General features: G+C 46.4%; 1 long non-coding RNA gene across 1 annotated transcript; it reads left to right on the top strand.

Moving 5' to 3' along the window:
• Window positions 1-8,040: 8,040 nt before the first annotated feature.
• On the top strand, window positions 8,041-15,324 carry LOC115837066. The gene is made up of 3 exons (XR_004032119.1): window positions 8,041-8,431; window positions 10,318-10,419; window positions 13,518-15,324. It is a non-coding gene; the product is annotated as an uncharacterized LOC115837066 (long non-coding RNA).
• Window positions 15,325-16,561: the final 1,237 nt, after the last annotated feature.

Below are 16,561 nucleotides of genomic sequence, written 5' to 3'. Positions count from 1 at the left end.
ATTGTGACCGTGTCTGTGGGTGGCTGAGCTGTTATGTAGCTGTGGGGATTGGAGTAACTGAGGTCACTCATACTCATGACCTGGGTTCTGCCACTGCTTCCTCCACCATCTCACATCACAGCCGCTTGGGATCTCTGTTGACTCTTTGAAAGCATGGGTGGCTGTGGATTCACAAAGACATTTTCCAGCAGGAAGGCTCAGAGAGGGGACTTAAACTGGAAAACTTAGGCCTAGAAATGGCCACAAGACTGGCACTGAAACGGTATGCCAGTGCTCAAGGATTAGGATGCCCCCAAGGAGATATCACTTGGGGAAAACCATTGATGATTATGTCTATGGAATTACAGAAATGCCAAATATATAACCCAAGAAACTTGGTGTGCACTCAATGACAAAGCATGGGAGGGAGACCTCTTACTTCTATCCAGACGTTTGTGATGTATGGGTAGCTTTGGCCACCGAGTGCTCCTACCATCAACAAGAGCTTCAAGACAGGCTTGTTGGGGCCCTGAGAGCTTTTACCCTGGTCTTTCAGCTCTTGCTAAGAAGAATCCCAGCTGAGTGTGGTGGCTCACATCCATAAACCCAGCACTTTGGGAGGCCAAGGCAGACGGATCACTTGAGGCCAGGAGTTCGAGACCAGCCTGGCCAACATGGTGAAACACCGTCTCTACCATAAATACAAAAAATAGCCAGCCGTGGTGACACACACTTGTAATCCCAGCTATATGGGAGGCTGAGGAAGGAGAATCACTTGAACCTGGGAGGCAGAGGCTGCAGTGAGCTGAGATTGTGCCACTGCACTCCAGCCTGGATGACAAGAGTGAGACCTTGCCCCCACCTCCCACACACACACACAAAACTGAAATGATTGTAGGCGCTCCCACAGTGCCTACACGCATTGGGTTTCTCTCCAGAATGAGATCTTCCATGTATTTGAAATGAACTGGGAGAGTCAAAGGATTTCCCACCCACCTTGCATTTGTAAGGTCCATCTCCACTGTGCATTTTCACGTCTTTGAAGGTTTTCGGGGGAAGTGAATGTTTTTTGAAATTCCTAACATTCATAGAAGTTTTCTCCACTGAGAGGCCTTTCATGTGTTTGAAAGGAGTGGTGAAAATGAAAGGCATTCCCACATGGCTTACACGTATATACCTTCTGTCTACATTCTGGATATTCACAGGGTTTGCGTCCAAGGGGATCTCTGATGTGCCTTTCAGTGGATGAATAGCCTACACCGACCTTTCCACACACATGGTTTTCAGGTGGCTTTACTCCAGGAGGCGTTTTCTTATTCAGATTATAACCTGGAATCTGGCTGAAGACTTCTCCACATTGACTACCTTCTTTATTTTCACAGGGTCTCTCTACCATATGATTTCTGTACAAAATAAGTACATTATTAAGTATTTTTTATAAATAATGTATTTGTTATTGATGGGTATTGGATTTATGTGGAGTTTTCTGGAGACAGGGTCTCACTCACTCATTTGCCAGGCTGGAGTGCAGTGGTGCGATCTTGGCTCACTGCAACCTCCGCCTCCCAGGTTCAAGCGATTCTCCTGCCTCAGCCTCCTAAATAGCTGGGATTACAGGCACCCACCACCACACGTGGCTAATTTTTGTATTTTTAGTAGATTCGGGGTTTCACCATGTTGGCCAGGCTGGTCTCAAACTCCTGACCTCAAGTGATCCATCTGCCTCAGCTTCCTAGATTTATGGTTTTTAACATCATCAGTGGAAGCGTCGGTAGGATTTCTAACCTTTTCCATTGTTTGGCCAAGAATGGATTGAATAGTCCGCAAGAGCGCCCAACTACAGCTGCTATGAAAATAGAGATATTAACATGGGGTTTCTTCTTTTTTTTAAGACAGGGTCTAGCTCTGTCACCCAGGCTAGAGTGCAATGGCACAATCTTGGCTCACTGCAACCTCTACCTCCCAGGCTCAAGCAATCCTCCCACCTCAGCCTCCCAAGTAAGGGGGACTACAGGACTACAGGTGTGTGTGCTGGCACACCCAGGTAATTTTTTTTTTTTTTTTTTTTTTTTTGGTAGAGAACAGATCTCCTTATGTTGCCCAGGCTGGTCTCAAACTCCTGACCTCAAGCAATCCACCCTTCTTGGCCTCCCAAAGTGCTGGGATTATAGGTGTGAGCCACTGCACCTAGCCTATATGTGGTTTCATAATAGTGTTTCCATGTTAACTATTTTTGCAAATATGTATATGTCTCATTTAAGTATATATTTATGGAGGAAGTTTTCTAAGAATAAACAAATTGAAACTGGGCTTGTTTTTAGAATTTCCTGACAGTCTACGACTCTCTTGACGGACACTGCTTTCTCTTGAAAATTACCTTAAATTTCTCCCAGGATTTTGGTACAGATCTTCAATGTTCTCATCTTCCCATTTCTTTCCTAAAATGCAGATAGAGAAAAATCATTACGAATTATTACAAAATTATTTTAAAATTATTGGATTCTAGGTTCATGGTACACAGTGACCATGGTACACTGGAGTGCAATGGCACAATCTTGGCTCACTGCCACCTCTACCTCCCAGGCTCAAGCAATCCTCCCACCTCAGCCTCCCAAGTTAGGGGGGGCTACAAGTGTACACCAGCACACCAGCTAATTTTTTTGCTTATTTATTTATCAAAGTATTTCCTTTCTACATTCCAAATAATTGAACGGCATTGATGAGTAAGAAAGACTTGTTCTCTAAATGACTAAGAAAAGAAATGTTGTCACCCTTAACTACAGAGGCCAGCATCCTGATGGTTTCCCGCATCACATCTCTGTAGAGTTTCGTCTGGGAAGGACCCAGCAAAGCCCACTCCTCTAGGGTGAGGTTGACAGCCACATCCTCAAAGGCCGGAGTCCTGAAGCATCCACGTGTGTAGAAGAGGATGGTGAGACAGACGGCCCTGGGTATCTGTAATTACCACATAAGAAGTTCAGATGATTCCGTGTTCTCCAAACATTTCTTCTATGACTTGGTTATCACACCTCTTACTCTGTGTGTACTTACTTCCTCTCACATAGCAATTCCGATGCTTGAATTGAGTTATTTGGTAAAGCAACCATGAAACAGGAATACAGCTCTCCTTGGCGGGTCCAGGGAGTAGGATGTACTGCCTGGGTCACCATAATTTCTCTTCACACAGTGGGTCTGTAGCACTTGTCATAAAAGTCCTACCACCTAGTGTGCAGGAGAGAGTTAACATTAGGAGTCCTGAAACTCCATATCCTTAGAAATGTTTGTTCACAAAGTTCGATCTTTGATAACATATGGGATATGAAATTTGGATGGGAGACCATGAACCCAACTGATAAGAGAGTTATATAATTTCCTGAAACTGAAACCCATAAGCAAAAACCTCTTTGGAAGCAGTAAAGGGGTAGGAAAACCTAAATTTTAATTGATGAATTCCTGGAGATAGTGTGGACAAACTTGAGAGTAAAACGCCAGGAGGCCAGACCTAAAGGATCCCCACTAATTAGTGACATGCACCTCCAGAAATCCTACCAGTTGTCCCAGTGAAGATGAGGGAAAAACTGCTTCCTGCTTTTGGCAGAAGATGTGAAAGATTAGCCATTTTGAAATATGCCCAGAGAATGCTATTCTTCTTAACATCTCCTGCCTTCAAAAGAAACTATTTCCCAAAGCCTACCAACTGGGATGCTGGCAGAGCTGACCTCCTGAAGCAAGAGAAACACCCAATTCCACCCACTTCAATGTCCCTGCCACAACTAGGGAAGGGTGAGGATGAGAAGTACTTAAGAAAGCTACAATCCAGAAATCCAGGATTCCAAAAAATGAGGCTAAACTATAGGTCAATGGAATGCTTCCCCACACCCCACACCTTACTGCCACTTCAAGAGGGCTCCTGTATTACAACAGCAGAAAACAAGTGAGACAGCTGCATGCCTTACGCCTCATTTATGAAGTCACTACGGGCACACATACAAGTTGAATAACTTGATGAAGTTTGCATATTTTCTAGAAACACACAACACATGACAAAGTCATAAAGAAAGAAAAAATTGGGCCAGGTGTGGTGGCTCACGCCTGCAATCCCAGCACTTTGGGAGGCTGAGGCAGGCAGATCACGAGGTCAGGACATCAAGACCATCCTGGCTAATGTGGTGAAACCCCGTCTCTACTAAAAATACAAAAAAATTAGCCGGGCATGGTGGTGGGCACCTGTAGTCCCAGCTACTCGGGAGGCTGAGGCAGGAGAATGGCGTGAACCCGGGAGGCAGAGCTTGCAGTAAGCCAAGATCGCACCACTGCACACTCCAGCCTGGGCGACAGAGACTCTGCCAAAAAAAAAACAAGAAAGAAAGAAAGAAAGAAAGAAAAAATTGGAGCAGACCTACAACTAATAAGGAGATTGATGCAGTAATCAAAACCCCTCAACTCACGAAAGCCCAGCATCATATAGTTTCAACTATGAAACAGACCAAACACTTCAGGAAGATTAACACCAATCCTCAAACTCTTCCAAAAACTTTAGGAGGTAGGAACATATCCTAGTTTATTCCTTGAGGCCCCGAAATTGTGCTGACAATAAAGACAATGATACAATATTTGATTTGCAAACAAATATCCCTTATGATTATTGATGCAACAATCTCAAATAAATACTCCAAGGTACAGGAATCAAAACAGTGTGGTACTGGCATAAAGACAGAGATATACATCACTAGAACAGATACAGGGGCCAAGAAAGATACCTACATATATGTGGTAAAGTGATTTTTGACAAGAATGTCTAGATAATGCAATGGAAAAGCGCTGCTCTATTTTAAAAAATGTTGCTGGGAAAACTGGATAGCCACGTGTGAAAAAATAAAGTTGGACCCATAATTTATATAACATAGAAAAATGAAATAAAAATGGATTAAAGACTTAAAGGGACCAGCTCAAACCAAACAACTCTTAGAAGAAAGTGTTAAACAAAACTTATGAGAGGCCACTGTTTTGGACTGAGCTCCTGCACTAGGCCCCAACAGACCAGAACAAACCAAAATGGAGTCACTCAGGCTAATACCACATAATCAAACTGAACCTTTAACGAAGCAGGCAAATCCTCAAATGCACCAGTTTTTCCTGAGAGCAGGAGAGTCACAACAACCACTAAAAAAAACAAAAACAAACAAACAAAAAAAAACAAAAAAACAAAACCCAGCCAACCTGAGCTGGCATAATATATAATAAGGACGCTTACAATAAAAGTAACCTAATGATTTTTTAAATTGTTCTATTTTGTTGTTCCTGTTACAAGAATCACCTATTCCATTATACAAAGCAGGAGTTCTTATTCTATTTTATAAAATGGGATGCTTCTTCAATTCAGGAATTGCAAATAAAAGCTAAGTAGATCTTTAAATTTGTTTTAACTTTTTTTAAACCTAAGGCAAATGTTTAACCCACCCTTAGCCAGAATACAAGGCCTTCTTTATTTCCCTCCGAAGAAGAGGCAGACCTTAGGATAAAGCTTTCTTCTGGTCTCTGTCATCTCCCTGCCAACCACCACCATCAACACAATCACCTTCTCTCTAATCTTGTTTGCTCCTCCCTGTGAAAGAATCATTCCTAACCTTTGAGGTGTTTTTTCTTTTTCTTTCTTTTTTTTTTTGAGACTGAGTCTTGCTCTATCGCCCAGGCTGGAGGCAGTGATGCGATCTCAGCTCACTCCAACCTCTGCCCACCCTGGGATTCAAGCAATTCTCCTGCCTCAGCCTCCTGAGTAGCTGGGATTACAGGTTTCTGCCACCACGCCCAGCTAATTTTTGTATTTTTAGTAGAGATGGAGTTTTGCCATGTTACTCAGGATGGTCTTGAACTCCTGACTTCAAGTGATCCACCCGCCTCTGCCTCCCAAAGAGCTGGGATTACAGGCGCGAGCCACCACGCCCAGCTGAGATGCTTTTTCAAGAGTCGCCTTAACATGAAGTCACTGTGTGAGGGTTTTGGCTCTCGAGTCAACATTTTTCACTTACTTTTAAAGGAGAAAATACTCAGAGTTTGAAGAAACCAACAAAATCCCTCAAACTCAGTGTTTATATAGATAGGCAGGGAAGACAAATTGTAAGGCACTTGTATTTTATGTAGCACAACAAGAGAAGCACAAGTATCTATCTCTTTCAGACAATAAAGATGTGTCATTTAATTATTATTTCCATGACAATACACAGTTGAATAAATCATTATATTTCAATGCTTCTTGGTGTTGCCAAGTCCTGACCCACAGGATTTTGTATTCATCTCTGAAGTCCAGGTACCAGGAAAGAGAAGAGTTATTCACCGTCACAAGTTCTCACTCCGGAAAGGAGAAGAATGGATGTTTTAATGAATCTTTATAATTTGCCAATTTAACTATGACACTTTATTGTGGAAATGTATTCATTTCGCTGCAGCCATAATGGAAGAGTGATTTTCCTTAGTTTGCTGAGATTCTCAGCCCCAGTAGCCTTCTCAAGGCTAAGCCCTGGAATTCCATTTGAAATCACCCAAAAGAAAAGAACAAATCTGAGAAACATATCACACGCCATCTGGGCAAGACAAAATGTAAATTAAAAACTTTATCGGATGATGAGTGGCTCATGCCTGTAATCTGAGCACTTTGGGAGGCCAGTGGGTGGATCATTTGAGGTCAGAAGTTCAAGACCAGCCTGGCAAACATGGTGAAACACCGTCTCTACTAAAAATACAAAAATTAGTCAGGTGTGGTGGCAGGAGCCTGTAATCCCAGCTACTCGAGAGGCTGAGGCGGGAGAATCACTTGAACCCAGGAGGCGGAGGTTGCATTGAGCCGAGATGGCACCACTGTACTCCAGGCTGGGCAACAGATCAAGACTCCGTCTCAAAAAAAAAAAAAAACTTAAATGGGTGAAAAATAAGGCTAGACATTTCCTTTTTTTTTTCTGAAATACACCTCTTTCTTGCCTCCTTGGATATATTCTATCTTATCTATCAAACTCCATTAATAAAATCCATTTGACATTAAAAACTGAGGTCCAGGCCAGGCACCGTGGCTGACACCTGTAATCCCAGCACTTTGGGAGTTTGAGGCAGGAAGATCACTTGAGCCCAGGAGTTTGAGGTCAGCCTGGGCAATGTAGTGAGACCCTGACTCTATTATAAGTAAGTAAGTAAGTGAAAAAAAAAATTTTCAAGGTGACAAACCCAGGGGGTGCTAGGGCAAACTGGAATAAAGACAAGTCTGACTCAAGTGTCAGGTCTGGTCCTCCTACATAACCTCGGACATGCCCCAAACCCTATGCTGCTCACATGTGTACTCAGTGACCACCCTCCCAGAAGACACTGCATTGTGTGCATTTCAGCTTTTTGCACGACCTCAGTGAGGGTGGTTTTCCTGTCCTTAGCCATAGTTTCCTCCCTTCACTAGGCTAAGAGGATTCAAAGGACAGGGATCATTCCAGTCTTTTCCCTTCAATAGCAGCATCTGAGTGGCTGACCAGAGAGGTATTTCCAAGAAGTGAAAACTGGGCTTGGGGTGAGAAAAGCTAAATGAACTAAGGGGTTTCCTTTTAGATGACAGAGGGAGATACCAGGAGACTCCTCCCTCCCGGGAGGTAGGGGGAGGGGGTGCGCCCAGCGGCTCCCCTGAGAGGCCCCACAGGCACATCTCAGGCTGTCCTCTGGGAAGAGATGACCCAGGAGCTGATATTCATGACCCTCCAAGAGACCCGGCAGCTTGTGGGCATCTTAGATCAGCCCCAGGCAGTTCTGAAACCCAGGACCAGGAAAAGATAAGAGGGTGGGCTGAGGTCACAGCACCCTGTAACGTTTCCAAAAGGGAACTGTCAGGCTTCTGAGCCAAAGCTCAGCCATTGTAACCCCTGTGACCTGCACATATATGTCCAGATGGCCTGCAGGAGCCAAAAAGTCTGGAGCAGCCAAAAAACAACAAAGAAGTGAAACAGCCAATTCTTGCCTTAATTAACCCACCTACGACATTCCACCATTATGATTTGTTCCTGCCCTGCCCCAACTGATCAATCGACCCTGTGACAGTCTCCTGGACAATGAGTCCCATCATCTCTCTACCATGCACCTTGTGACCCCCTCCTCTGCTGACAACAGATAACCACCTTTAACTGTAACTTTCCATGGCCTACCCCAACCCTATAAAGCTGCCCCTCTCCTATCTCCCTTCGCTGACTTTCTTTTCGGACTTAGCCCACTTGCACCCAAGTAAATTAACAGCCTTGTTGCTCACACAAAGCCTGTTTAGGTGGTCTTCTATACGGACATGCGTGACATTTGGTGCCAAAATCTGGGACGGGGGACTCTTTCGCGAGACTGGCCCCCTGTCCTGGCCCTCACTCTGTGAGGAGATCCACCTACGACCTCGGGTCCTCAGACCAGCCCAAGGAACATCTCACCAATTTCAAATCTGGTAAGTGGTCTCTTCACTCTTTTCTCCAGCCTCTCTCACTACCCTCCAATCTCCCTGTCCAGTCTTTTTCTTCTCTAGTAGAAACAAAGGAGACACATTTTATCCGTGGACCCAAAACCCCACTTCCCTTGGTGTCTAGTTACTGTGGGGACGCCTGCCTAATTATTCACCCACATTCCACTGGTGTCTGATCACCGTGGGGATGCCTGCCTTGGTCATTCACCCACATTCCCATGGTGGCAAGTCAATTGTGGGGACGCCTGCTTTGGCTGCTCATCCCCGCCCTTCTCCGTATCTCTACTTTTCTCTTTAAACTTACCTCCTTCACTTTGGCAACCTTCTGCCCTCCATTCCTCCCTCTTCCCCCTTAGCCTGTGTACTTAAAAACTTCTCTTAAACTAACACCTGATCTAAAACTAAAACGTCTTATTTTCCTCTGCAATACTGCTTGGTCCCAACATAAACTTGACAATGGTTCCAAATGGCCAGAAAACGGCACTTTTGATTTCTCCATCCTGCAAGACCTAGATAATTTTTGTTGAAAAACGGGCAAATGGTCTGAGGTGCCCTACGTCCAGGCATTTTTTACACTTTGCTCCCTCCCAAGCCTCTGCTCCCAATGTGACTCATCCCAAATTTTTCTTCTTTCTCTCCTGTCCGTTCCTTCAGTCTCTATCCCAACCTCAGAGTCCTCTGAATCCCCCTTTTCTTCTCTGACCTCTCTCCCCCTCCCCAGGCCACTCCTCGGCAGGCTGAATCAAGTCCCAATTCTTCCTCAGCCTCCTCTCCCCCATCTTATAATTCTTCTATCACCTCCCCTCCTCAAACTTGGTCCGGCTTACAGTTTCATTCCATGACTAGCTCTCCCCCACCTGCCCAACAATTTCCTCCTAGAGAGGTGGCTGGAGCTGAGGACATAGTAAAGGTTCATGTACCTTTTTCTCTATCAGACCTTTCCCAAATCAGTCAGTGTCTGGGCTCTTTATCATCAGACCCCACTAAATATATACAGGAATTCCAATATTTGACTCAGTCCTACAATTTAACCTGCAGTGACCTAAATGTCTTCCTGACCTCTACCCTCTCCCCAGATGAGCAGGAAAGAGTTTAAACCCTAGCCCAATCTCACACTAACACCCACCAGCATCATGAGCCAGACCTCCAAGAAGGCATCAGGGCAGTTCCCTGAGAGGATCCCTGATGGGAATACCAGACAGGCTCCCCAGGTATAGCTAGGCGAGATTACATGGTCTCTTGCCTAGCTGAAGAGCTGAAAAAGGCAGCATACAAAGCTGTTAATTACGACAAGCTTAAAGAAGCCACCCCAGGTAAAGACGAAACTCCAGCCCAGTTCATGGCCCGTTTGGTGGCTACCCTTAGACACTTTACAGCCCTAGACCCTGAAGGGCCAGAAGGCCATCTTATTCTCAATGTGCATTTTATCACTCAGTCAGCTCCTGACATTTTTACAAAAAAAGCTTCAAAAATTGGAATCTGGCCCTCAAACCCCACAACAGGAATTAATCAATCTCGCCTTCAAGGTGTTCAACAATAGAGAAGAGGCAGCCAAGCAGCAACGTATTTCAGAGCCGCAATCGCTTGCCTCTGCTGTAACACAAAGCCCAGCCATGCCTCTGGCACACAAAAACTTCAGAACAACCAAACCACAGCCTCTAGGCACTCCTTTAAAACCATCTCATGGACCTTGCTTCAAGTGCCACAAAACTGGCCACTGGGCCAAGGAATGCCTGCAGCCCGGGATTCCTCCTAAGCCTGTCCCACTTGTGCGGGACCCCACTGGAAATCAGACTGTCCAACTCATATCGCAGCCAATTCTAGGGCCCCTGGAGCTCTGGCTCAAAGCTCTCTGGCTGACTCCTTCCCAGATCTCCTCGGCTTAGTGGCTGAAGACTGATGCTGCCCGATTGCCTCAGAAGTCCCCTGGACCATCACAGATGCCGAGCTTTGGGTAACTCTTACAGTGGAGGGTAAGTCCATCCCCTTTTTAATCGATATGGGGGCTACCCACTCCACATTACCTTCTTTTCAAGGGCCTGTTTCCTTTGCCCCCATAACTGTTGTGGGTATTGACGGTCAAGCTTCTAAACCCCTTAAACCTCCCAGACTCTGGTGCCAACTTGGACAACATTCTTTTATTCACTCCTTTTTACTTATCCCCACCTGCCCAGTTCCTTTATTAGGCTGAGACATTTTAACCAAATTATCTGCTTCCCTGACTATTCCTGGGCTACAGCCACACCCCATTGCTGTCCTTTTCCCCAATTCAAGGCCTCTTTCGCATCCTCCCCTTGTAACTCCCCACCTTAATCCACAAGTGTGGGATACCTCTACTCCTTCTTTGGCAATCGACCATGCACTCCTTACCATTCCATTAAAACCTAATCACCCTTGCCCTGCTCAACGCCAGTATCCCATCCCACAGCAGGCTTTAAAGGGAACTGAAGCCTGTTATCACTCGCCTATTACAATATGGCCTTTTGAAGCCTACAAATTCTCCTTACAACTCCCCTATCCTACCCATCCAGAAACCAGACAAGTCCTAGAGGCTAGTTCAAGACCTTCGCCTCATAAATCAGGTTGTCCATCCCATCCATCCTGTTGTGCCAAACCCTATACTCTCCTCTCCTTGATACCCCCTTCCACAACTCTTTATTCTGTTATCCACCTCAAAGATGCCTTCCTTACCATCCCCTTGCATCCCTCCTCCCAACCTCTTTTCGCCTTTACTTGGACTGACCCTGACACCCACCAGTCCTAGCAACTCACCTGGACTGTCCTACCCCAAGGTTTCAGGGACAGCCCACACTACTTTGGTCAGGCCCTCTCTCATGACTGACTTTCTTTCTGCCCGTCTGCCTCCCACCTTATTCAATATGTTGAAGACCTTCTTCTTTGCAGCCCTTCTTACCAATCTTCCCAGAAGGACACTATGCTACTTCTTCAACATCTCTACTCAAAGGGGTACCGAGTATCCCCTTCTAAAGCTCAAATTTCCTCCCCTAGTGTTCCATATCTCGACATAGTCCTCCGACAACATACACGCACTCTTCCTGCAGACTGTGTTCAGTTAATCTGCCAGACCCCAATCCCTACCACCAAACAACAAGTCCTTTCCTTCTTAGGCGTTGTTGGATACTTCCGACTCTGGGTACCAGGTTTTGCCATTCTAACCAAACCACTTTACAAGTTCACCAAAGGTAATTCAGCTGATCCCACAGGCCCTAAGTCATTTCCCCATTCTTCCTTTCATTCTCTCAAAAGGGCCCTAGAAACAGCTCCCACACTAGCACTCCCAGCCTGCTGCAGTTCTCACACAGGAGCCAGGCCCATGACCTACAGCCTTTCTATCCAAACAACTTGACCTCGCAGTTCTAGTCTGGCCCTCATGTCTACATGTGGTGGCAGCCGCCACTTTAACACTTCTAGAGTCCCTCAAAATCACAAGCTATGCTCCACTTACCCTCTACAGTTCTCACAACCTTCAAGCATTAATATCCTTCTCGCTCCTTTCACACTTATCGTCTGCCCCTTGACATCTCCAGCTCTATTCACTCTTTATTGAAACCCCAACAGTAACTATTGCCCATGGGCCCAATTTTAACCCAGCTTCTCACTTAGCACCCAACACAAGTCCTGAGCCATGTGACTGTATCTCCCAAATACACATAGCATCTTCCCCCTTTCCTCATATTTCTATTTTTCCAATCCCAAACCCAGACCACACTTGGTTTATTCATGGCAGTTCCTCTAAACCCAGTCAAATCTCGCCAGCTAAAGCTGGTTATGCTGTCGTGTCCCATATCTCTATTATTGAGGCCGTTGCACTTCCTCCCTCCACTACTTCCCAACAAGCCAAACTGATTGCTTTAACTTGTGCACTTTCTGTCGCCAAAGGAATGCACATTAAAATTTATATTGACTCCAAATATGCTTTCCACATCCTCCACAACCATGCTACCATTTGGACTGAAAAAGGTTTTCTCACCACACAAAGCTCTTCCATTATCAATACCTCTCTAATAAAGGCCCTCCTTAAGGCTGCTCTCTTGCTGGCCAAAGCTGGGGTCATTCATTGTAAAGGACACCAGAAACCAACTGATCTTATTGCTAAAGGGAATGCCTGTGCCAACAGGACAGCAAAAGAAATAGCAAATGCCTCCACACCTGCAAATATTCCAGCCCTCACCCCAAAAGGCCAGTACTTTTCTTTCTTCTCTATCACCCCCACCTACTCCTCTTCTAACAAACCTGCTCTACCAGTCTTTTCCAACTCAGGGCAAGTGGTTCTTAGATCATGGAAAATTCGTTCTTCCTGCCTCACAAGCCCAGTTTACTCTCTCTTCCCTTCATGACCATTTCCATGTAGGATATAAGCCTCTGGCTGGCCTCCTACAGCCCCTCATTTCCTTCCCATCATGGAAATCCATCCTTAAAACCATCATCTCTCAATGCTCTGTCTGCCATGCCACCAACCCCTGAGGTTTTCTCAGGCCTCCTCCTTTTCCTACGCATCAGGCTCATGGATTTCCTCTGACACAAGATTGGCAAATTGACTTTATTCATATGCCACGTGTCTGTAAATTTAAGTATCTCCTGGTTTGGGCCGATACCTTCACCAGATGGGTCGAGGCCTTTCCCACTAGCTCTGAAAAAGCTACTACAGTCATTTCTTCCCTTCTGGCAGATATAATTCCCTGATTTGGCATTGCTACTTCCACAGTTTCTCAGGCTCTTGGTATTCAGTGGAACCTTCATACCCCCTACCATCCTCTGTCTTCAGGAAATGTAGAACGGATGAATGGTCTTTTAAAAACACACCTCACCAAGCTCAGCCTCCAACTGAAAAAGGACTGGACAGTACTTTTACCACTTTCCCTCCTCAGAATTACGGCCGGTCCTTGAGATGCCACAGGGTACAGTGCATTTTAACTTTTATATGGACGCACCTTCTTACTCAGCCCCGATGTTGTTCCAGACACCAGTCCCCTAGGCAACTATCTTCTAGTCCTCCAGCAGGCTAGACAGGAAATTAGCCAAGCTGCTAATCTTCTCTTGCCTACTACAGATTCCCAGCCATATGAAGACACCCTAGCTGGACGATCAGTCCTTGTCAAAAGTCTGACCCCTTAAACTCTACAGCCTCAGTGGACCAGACCCTACCCAGTCATCTATAGCACACCAACTGCTGTCCATCTGCAGGACCCTCTCCGTTGGGTTCACCGTTCCAGAATAAAGCTGTGCCCATCAGACAGCCAGCTTGATCTCTCCTCTTCCTCCTGGAAGCCACAAGATTAGTCCGAGAGCCAATCAGACAAACAACCTACAACCCTTAAGCTCCTGGCAGCACCCAGTCAAGGCCATGCTTCCATGCAACACTCCTTCCAAACAGCCATCCCAGCATGCTTCCAAGCAGGCTTCATCCATTCCTCTGGACCCTAATCTCTTAGGACCTGCCATCTATAAAAGGGATTATATCTTGAGACCCTATCCTCTAAAATTTTTTCCACACCCAAAACAAAAAATCTCTGGGACAAAAGTCTAAAACGCTTAGGCTGGCAACCATCAGATCCTTGTCCATGGTGTCCTCAAGCCTACTCTTATAGAAATGGACAACAGTACACGCATACGGGGCCAGTTCCACATATCTGGCAACCAGACCAGCATCCAGGACAACACAAAGTATGTCATTGGTTGTTAGAGGGCTCGGGACATTTCACTCTTTGCCAGCCTCAGCTTAATCCAGGAAACAAAGATTATTTTCCTTATTATCTCTCCTGCATAGGATCTGCAATCAGAACTATTGCACTTCTCCATTCAGACCGCCACTCACACCTATGGGAAAATGGTAATATATCATCGGCTTAACAACAGGAAATACTATTCGTATGACGGAAAATGGGGACAAAAGGCTTTGGTACATAAACCATTATTCCTTCCTTGGCCTAAAAACTCATTGCCACCTACATTAAAGCTAATATGCCTGATTACTGTTTTTAGAGAACTTATTTTGTTAGGGCAGTTCCAAGCTCAAAAATACGCTAACTGGCACCTTGTTAGCTACACAAAAATGTACCTTAGACCCGAAACTTACTGGACTCATTATACAATTTTCTTTAAGGTGTCCACGCAGTCCCTGGTCACACTTGAAGCAGTCCGGAGAAACATCGGCCCTACCCCAGTAATCCCCGAAGGAACTTAGACTTTTTTAAAAATCTTTTCCTATAACTTCATATTTTATAAATAAAAAGACAAAAATGTCAGGCCTCTGAGCTGAAGCTCAGTCACTGTAACCCCTGTGACCTGCACATATCAGTCCAGGTGGCCTGCAGGAGCCAAGAAGTCTGGAGCAGCCGAAAAACCACAAAGAAGTGAAACAGCCAGTTCCTGCCTTAACTAATGAACCCACCTTCCGACATTCCACCATTATGACTTGTTCCTGCCCTGTCCCAACTGATCAATCAACCCTGTGACATTCTTCTCCTGGACAATGAGTCCCATCATCTCTCCACCATGCACCTTGTGACCCCCTCCTCTGCTGAGGATAACCACCTTTAACTGTAACTTTCCACGCCTACCCAAGCCCTATAAAGCTGCCCCTCTCCTATCTCCCTTCACTGATTCTCTTTTCGGACTCAGCCCACTTGCACCCAAGTGAATTAACAGCCTTGTTGCTAACACAAAGTCTGATTAGGTGTCTTCTGTACGGTCACGCGTGACAGGAACCTCAACCCAAAGGCAGTCTGATGAGGTGTCTAAGATAAAGGAGCGGCACAAAGGCTTTTTTAAACAGAGGCGTTTCATGTGGCTTTCCTTTCCTTTCCTTATATGTGAAAAGGTGACAGATAGAAAAGAAATCTTCCTAAAAGAGTCAGCCACTGCTCTGTGGAACAATGATCAGTTAAATGCCACGTCGGTTTGAAACGTACAACAAAGGGACTAACAGTTGAGAACCATGTGGATTGCAGTGGAGACGCTGTCGTTAGAGAATGCGGGGAGGGAAATGTTCATTACAAGATTTACCGCCAGCCCCAAGGGGGAGCGAGGCTGGGGGACCCGGTCGCGGAGACCCGGCTTCGCACACCTTTTGGAAGACTCAGGGAGAAGCCGGGGCCGCCTTTGGGGGGAAAGGCAGGACTGGGGAGCCCACAGGCCATGGCTCCTCCCACAGGAACCCCAGGCCGAAGGCGGGATCCCCCCATGATCCTCCCGTGGCCCCCGCACAATCTGGGGAGACGCGGAGCTGCCCAGAGAGGACTCTGGGGCGACGGTTACTGCGCAGGGACGGGACAGGACTCCCGGAGTCCCAGCTGCCGGCCCAGCCCCACCCTGCGGCCAAGGGGACCGAGGGCCGAGCTGCTCCAGGGGAACTCGGGTCCCAGACCCCGGAGTCGCCGCGGACAGGTCCAGGTCCCGCCACAGCCAGATCCGGCTGGTTCCACCAGCCCCTCCTCAGGTCTCGGGACGTCCGGCCCCGCACACTCAGCATTTCCGGCTTCCAGGTGTCCCGGCGTCCTCCCCTGGGCTTGCTCACGTCACAGAGGGGCGGCGACGGGGATTACCAGGGGGGCTGCGCGAGCAGCAAAGACCCCAAACCCCGAAAAACAAAGAAACCGCCAGAAACTAAAGCTCCCACAGCCCGCCAAGTCCCCTGGCTACGGCTACGCTCCTGATTGGACAGTTAGTACGGCCCCTAGTGCCCCTGATTGGATACCGCTTCAGGTCCCGCCCCCTGGGGTTAGAATGACAGGAGACCGGAGAAGACACTTGGCTACGTGGAGCCCAAATGGGCGGTTCCTGGCCACTGGGCTTGTGTCTTCCTCGTGTCAGGATGTAAAAAGAAAAGTACAGGTTCTTCAAAGACTTCCTTCTTCATCTAATTAAGAATAAATAGTGTTTGAAATGCTTGTTTTTTGGTGCCGTAAAGAAATAGCACTTGAACATTAATTTATTTAGCAAGGTCATTTTTACTTCCTGCAGAAAGGGTATACTCGCTAGCAGTTTTGCCACGAGCGCACACGGAGCAAAGGACACAGGGTCATTTATAACCTGAGGCGTCCACCCTACTGCTGTGTCCAGTTTCCATTGGCTGGAACGGGACTTCACATTCTC

This window comes from Nomascus leucogenys, chromosome 10 (genome assembly GCF_006542625.1).
Source record: "Nomascus leucogenys isolate Asia chromosome 10, Asia_NLE_v1, whole genome shotgun sequence".
NCBI classification, from domain to species: Eukaryota; Metazoa; Chordata; class Mammalia; order Primates; family Hylobatidae; genus Nomascus; species Nomascus leucogenys.
Note: the sequence above shows the minus strand (reverse complement) of the source record. Positions and strands in the feature narration are given on the sequence as shown.